The 6,880-nt window shown below is 49.2% G+C and overlaps 1 protein-coding gene and 1 long non-coding RNA gene across 4 annotated transcripts in view; one reads left to right on the top strand and one right to left on the bottom strand.

Moving 5' to 3' along the window:
* The window catches only part of LOC101157968 (uncharacterized), a 197,254-nt gene that overhangs the window by 169,983 nt on the left and 20,391 nt on the right, over positions 1-6,880 (top strand). The window lies entirely within an intron of this gene.
* Positions 1-6,880, bottom strand: part of LOC144984536 (uncharacterized) — a 42,997-nt gene that overhangs the window by 14,526 nt on the left and 21,591 nt on the right. The window lies entirely within an intron of this gene.

Below are 6,880 nucleotides of genomic sequence, written 5' to 3' on the forward strand. Positions count from 1 at the left end.
ATGACAGGACTGAGCTCCAGTCTGAGCATGTACACAAGTATTCTGTTTTATAAGAGTCAAAAAAAAGAAAACACGTTTTTTTTATTTTTATTCATTTCATGGGAGAGAAAGCAGGAAAAGGAAGTGATGAAACATTTACTGTCAAGGGGTGTGAATTCGGACACAAAAGCAGGACGGCAGAAGTTCGAATCAAAAGGATATTTTAATCCAAGGAAGGCTTCTTAAGCTCGTAGAGACCGAGGTCAAACAAGTAGAACGATCCGGTGACAAGTGAAATCAAAACAGGAGCTTATATACACACACATAAATGAAAACAGGTGGGTAAACAGGTGCCGGTGAAGACCGGGGTAAGTTACCTAAAGAACCAACAGAAGACAGAACATGAGTTAACAAAATAAAAGCCCGAACCCGGAAGTGAGACAAAGATGAACCGCCCTGGCCCCGGCTCCTGACAGTACCCCATCCTCAAGGGGCGCCTCTGGGCGCACCACCGGGCTTGTCAGGGTGACGCCTGTGGTACTCCCTGAGCATGCCTTTGTCCAACATCCTAGATGTGGGTTCCCAGGACCTCTCCTCAGGACCGTAACCTTTCCAGTCAACCAAGTACTGCAGACCCCGGCCCCGACGTCTGACGTCCATGATGCGTTTGATCGTCCATGCGGGCAGACCGTCGATGATGCGAGGTGGCGGAGGTTGAGATGGAGGGGGCTGGAGAGGACTAGTAACATGGGGTTTGAGTTGGGAAACATGAAAAACTGGATGTATGCGCATGGACCGAGGAAGGCGTAGTCGGATCGCCACAGGGTTGACGACCTTCTCCACCTCGAACGGTCCGATGAATCGTGGAGACAGCTTTCTAGACTCTGTCCGCAGCTTGATGTTGGCAGTGGACAGGAGTACTAACTGACCTGGCACGTAGGTAGGCGCCGGTAACCGACGCCGATCAGCCAGTCTTTTGTTAGCTGCGGACGAGCGAAGAAGAGCAGCGCGAGCCTCCCTCCAGATCCGTCTGCAGCGGCGGTAGAGGTGTTGTACCGACGGCACCGCCACCTCCTTCTCCTGCTCTGGAAACAATGGGGGTTGGTAGCCTAGAGAACCCTCAAACGGGGACATACCCGAGGCAGATGACGTCATCGAGTTGTGGGCATACTCAACCCAGGGCAGAAGGGTGCTCCAAGAGGTCTGGTGCCGGGAACAGATGCATCGGAGGGCCACCTCCAGGTCCTGATTGGTTCTCTCGGCCTGCCCATTTGACTGTGGGTGAAAACCCGAAGAGAGACTGACCGTGGGACCAAAAGCTGCACAGAAACTCTTCCACACCTGTGAGACGAACTGTGGTCCACGGTCAGAAACGATATCAACTGGGATCCCATGCAGTCTGAACACGTGTTCCACAATGAGTCTGGCGGTCTCTGAGGCCGAAGGCAGCTTCTTCAGGGGCACGAAGTGAGCTGCCTTAGAAAATCGGTCCACAACAGTCAGGATCACAGTTCTGCCAGCAGATGAGGGCAGGCCGGTCACAAAGTCTAGGGCTATGTGGGACCAAGGGCGGCTCGGAACAGGTAAGGGATGCAGCAGGCCAGCTGGAGGTCGATTGTTGACCTTGTTTTGGGCGCAGATCGTGCAGGCAGAAACAAACTCCCGGGCATCCCTCGCCAAACTGGGCCACCAGAAACAGCGACGCAGGAAGGCGATCGTCCTGTGTACCCCGGGATGACAGGTAAGCCGAGTAGCGTGCGCCCACTGGAGGACCTGGCTCCTTACGGCCCTGGGAACATAGAGTCTGTTAGGGGGGCCCCCACCAGGGTCTGGCTCCCGGGCCTGTGCAGTCTTGATCTCCCTCTCCAGCTGCCAGGAGAGGGTACCCAGAACACAGGAGGCAGGAATTACAGTCTGAGGAAGGGAATCCTCCATAGCCGGTTCCAGTTGTCGGGAGAGAGCATCTGGTTTAATGTTCTTGGAGCCAGGGCGGTACGACACCACAAAATCAAACCGAGCGAAAAAAAGTGACCACCGTGCCTGCCTCGGGTTAAGCCGTTTTGCGGTCCTGATATAAGACAGATTTTTGTGGTCCGTCCAGACCACAAAAGGCTGTCCCGCCCCCTCTAACCAGTGCCGCCACTCCTCCAACGCCAGCTTGATAGCTAAAAGCTCCTTATCCCCCACGTCGTATTTCATCTCCGCCGGAGTAAGCCGGCGGGAAAAAAAAGCGCAAGGATGAAGCTTGCTGTCAGCACCCTGCCGCTGGGACAGCACAGCTCCAACCCCGACGTCCGAGGCATCAACCTCCACAATAAACTGGGCGGAGGGGTCCGGTTGGATGAGAACTGGGGCGGTGGTAAAAAGGTGTTTGAGCCGCCGGAAAGCGGCCTCTGCAGTCTCTGTCCAAACAAAAGGAGAGGAGGTGGAGGTCAAACCCGTAAGGGGGGCCGCGACCGAACTATAACCCCTAATAAAACGGCGTAGGTAATTGGCAAACCCCAGGAATCGTTGAAGCTGCTTCCGATTGACCGGAGCAGGCCAATCAACCACCGCGCTGACCTTAGCTGGGTCCGGTCGCACCTCCCCCTCCGCAATCACAAAACCCAAAAAAGACACACTGGAGGAGTGAAAATCACATTTTTCTGCCTTGACGAAAAGCTTGTTCTCCAATAGGCGCTGAAGAACCAGACGAACATGCCGCCTATGTTCGCCGGGACTCCTGGAGAAAACAAGAATATCATCAAGGTATACAAAAACAAAATGGTGAATGTAGTCCCTGAGTACATCGTTTATCATGCCCTGAAATACAGCTGGAGCATTAGATAGTCCAAAAGGCATCACCAGATACTCGTAATGTCCCAAATGCGTGTTGAAGGCGGTCTTCCATTCGTCTCCCTCCCTGATGCGAACCAAATGGTACGCATTCCGTAGGTCCAATTTGGTGAAACACCGGGCCTCCTGCAGCGTCTCGAAAGCGGAGTTCATAAGTGGAAGAGGATAATGGTTCTTTACCGTAATGGCATTCAACCCTCGGTAGTCAATGCATGGGCGTAATGTTCCATCCTTCTTCCCCACGAAGAAAAACCCCGCCCCCACAGGAGACGAAGAAGGTCTGATAAGGCCCGCCTGAAGAGAGTCAGTTACGTACTGCTCCATTGCCTCCCTCTCAGGTTTGGACAGACTATAGAGATGGTTCTTGGGCAGTGTGGCACCCGGCTGCAGTTCAATAGAGCAGTCATACGGTCTGTGCGGGGGCAAGGAGAGAGCCCGGAATTTGGAAAATACCTCCCCTAGGTCATGATATTCAGGAGGGACCTTGGAGAGGTCAGGTGAGGGCGGCTCCCCTACCGGGTCAGCGGAGTCAGACTCTGGATGCCGAGCTGAGCGTAAACAGGCCTCGTGACAATGAGTACTCCAACTGACTATGCGATTGGTTGGCCAATCGATGACTGGGTTGTGATTCAGAAGCCAGGGAAACCCTAGAACCACCGGATTATGAGGGGACTCAAAAAGAAAAAAACTGGTATGCTCGTGGTGGTTCCCAGAAAGGATGAGGTGAACAGGTTCAGTGATCTGGTTAACTGTGGCGACCACCTCACCGTTGAGGGAGATCACCCGCCAAGGGCGGGGAAGCGACTTGGTCCTAAGACCGGCCTGTCTGGCTAGCTCAGCATCCATAAGGTTCTGTTCAGCCCCAGAATCTAACAAGGCCCGAACAGGAAACCCCCCACCCTTAGACACAATGTGACCCTCCAAAAGACAGGAGGTGGATTTAGAATCGACGGGCACCTGGCCTCCGCTCGTCAGTGTGCCCACTTTTAATGACGAGCGGAAGCTTTTGGGCAGTTCTTACAGTAATGACCCCGCTGACCACAGTAAAGGCACTCACCTGCTGCCATCCTTCGTCTACGCTTAGTGGGGGACAAACGGCCACGACCCAGCTGCATAGGTTCCTCCAACGGGGCTGCAGGAGGCACTGTGGGGGTAACAGAAGACATATGAGGGGAGGGCTGGACGTAAACGTCAGGGTGTCCCCTGAACTGGGAAGCGTCCACCCGGCGCCCCCGCCGACGATCCTGCAGTCGATTGTCGATACGAATCACCAGGGCGATAAGAGGCTCCAGGGATGAGGGCAGCTCCAAGGGAGCTAAGTGGTCCTTCAGCTCCTCTGATAATCCCTCTAGAAAAGCGTCCGTAAGCGCTGCGGGGTTCCACCCGCTCTATGAAGCGAGAGTCCGGAACTCAATAGCATAATCCGTCACCCGACGGTTACCTTGTGTCAGCCGCATCAGCGCCCGAGCCGCCTCTCTGCCGGGTTTCGTGTGTTGAAAAACCTGGGTGAAGGCGTCGAGAAAGGCAGAGAGAGAGGCGCAGGTCGCTCCTCCACGTTGCCACTCCGCAGTGGCCCATGCTCCGGCTCTGTCAGAGAGGTGTGAGATTATAAATGCCACCTTGGCCCGATCAGTAGGGAAACTGGCTGCCTGCAGCTCGAAATGAAGCTCGCATTGAGTGATAAACGCCCGACAATCCCCTGAGTCGCCGGAAAACCTCTCTGGTCGGGCCAGTTGAACCCCCGGGGCGAGTGACGTCGTCTGGACTGGAATCACCGGTGTCGGCGCAGAGGTAGAGTGATGTGGCGGATGAGATGACGGCGGCTGCTGGAGCTGCTTTGCCAATGTCTCAATGCGATCACCGATCATGGTCAGCTGTTGCTCCTGGCGCCCAGCCATCTCCAGCATACCTCGCCTGAGGTAATTTAGCTGTTCCTCCTGCTGGAGAATGACCCTCTCCTGGGCGTCGCTGCTCGTTCGTGGAACTCCTGCGTCCGCTGCGTCCATGATGACCGGATCGTAATGTCAAGGGGTGTGAATTCGGACACAAAAGCAGGACGGCAGAAGTTCGAATTAAAAGGATATTTTAATCCAAGGAAGGCTTCTTAAGCTCGTAGAGACCGAGGTCAAACAAGTAGAACGATCCGGTGACAAGTGAAATCAAAACAGGAGCTTATATACACACACATAAATGAAAACAGGTGGGTAAACAGGTGCCGGTGAAGACCGGGGTAAGTTACCTAAAGAACCAACAGAAGACAGAACATGAGTTAACAAAATAAAAGCCCGAACCCGGAAGTGAGACAAAGATGAACCGCCCTGGCCCCGGCTCCTGACATTTACAATGTTAGCTATAAGTACAACCGAGTACCAGAAGCTCTGTGATACCAAGCACACATACTAACACACAACTTGTTTTCGTGGCTCAATGCTGCAGCTGCAGGCACAGGACAGACTTGTTACAGCAGCTTTATGTTGCATTAGATATGACCTTTTTGTTTTTGGCATAGTCTTCTGAATAAATGCTGCAGGATGTTTTTTTTTTTTTTTTTTTTCTGGGGGGCCTAAAGCATTTGAACATGTGATGCTGCTGTGCTCCACTAATGCTGCTCTAGATTTGGATTTTAATACAAATTGTTGTACATCACACCTAGAACACTTCCAGTCCTTTGTTTTTTCCTACCTAGACACTCAGGTATGTAGCACACTGCTCTTTGGGGCAGTTGCTACAAAGCTACAGGGAAAATAAACATAGTTTTTTATTTTATTTTATTTTTTTTATTTTTTTTATAATCTGATTCCGCAGGAAGTTTTATTTTGAAAGACTATTGAATGACCGCATGTCAAGTTGCTCAGTCGCGTGTCAAAAATATATCTTAAAGTAGCTGCTGAATTAAAACCCCTCAAGTTAGCATTTGGAAAGTTTCTTTTCACAGAAAAGATTCAGAGAGGAAACAAAAGAAGAGCCTTCGACTTCAAAATAAAAGCGAACTGCACTTAGAAAACAAAAGCCAAGAAGTTACATTTCAAATATGGTTTTACTGCGACAGTTGTACCCAAATATCAGAATAATAATGCATAATATATTTATCAACCACCTGTTTATTGTTATGAGGAGGCTTCTAATAATGTTGTTCAAACTGTGGATTCAGATTTAGAAAATAACAGTTTTAATGATATTTTCTTGTAGTTATCTGTCGCAGCTTTAAAGTTGAACAAAGTTGGCTTCCACTTTGACCGCTATGGGTTAGGGAAATTTTTTTTTTTTTAAATATATAAATAAATCACATTTTAGAGGTTCTCACATGAAATCTAGTGTAAAAAAAAGTTTAAAGAGGCTGCAGATATTTTACACAGGACGAAGATAAACTTTTACCCTCAAAAGTTAAGGGAAGCTTAAAAAAAAGTCATGTCGCATGTTCATATTGTAGAATTTGTACAAACATCTGAAAATAGATGAGTGACATGTGGCTGAAGAGATGATAGTTTGAGATAAATCCAAATATGTTGCATTCATTTCAATTAATCTTCAATCAGCAGTTGCTGTATAAATCTTTGTCTCCTATTACACGATTCAGTGATTGACCAATGAAATATGGAAAAAATACGAAAAAAAATAATGAATAAGTAATGAAATGATAAATTATTTAATTGGTTAAATAAACCAAGCGAGTGTCAGACTGATGTTGTTTAAAACCATCATTAGCATATTTGCATAATTGCACCTGTGGATAAAGATTTTTGGTTAACGATGAGAAATTTATGAACACATTTTAAAATATTTTTCCAGACATTAATGTCTAAATAGATTTACACCCACCCAGTGTAAGGATACATAGTACAAAGAAAAAAAGAGGATTCATAAAGTCAATGCATGTGTGCCACTAAAAAGTCATTTCCACTGCATATTCTGCAGTTTTATTTGCTAAAGGAAACAAGGGCAAACTAATTTAGGAAAACCACAGTGGGCTTGCTGATGCAACGCATTGAAATTTAGGGAGCATTCATGCACAATGAACCACTTCTGTCAGACCACCTATCGAGCTGCCTGTGTATGCCTGGCTGTG

The sequence above is a fragment of the Oryzias latipes genome, chromosome 16, assembly GCF_053564925.1.
Source record: "Oryzias latipes strain Hd-rR chromosome 16, Olatipes_Hd-rR_3.1".
NCBI classification, from domain to species: Eukaryota; Metazoa; Chordata; class Actinopteri; order Beloniformes; family Adrianichthyidae; genus Oryzias; species Oryzias latipes.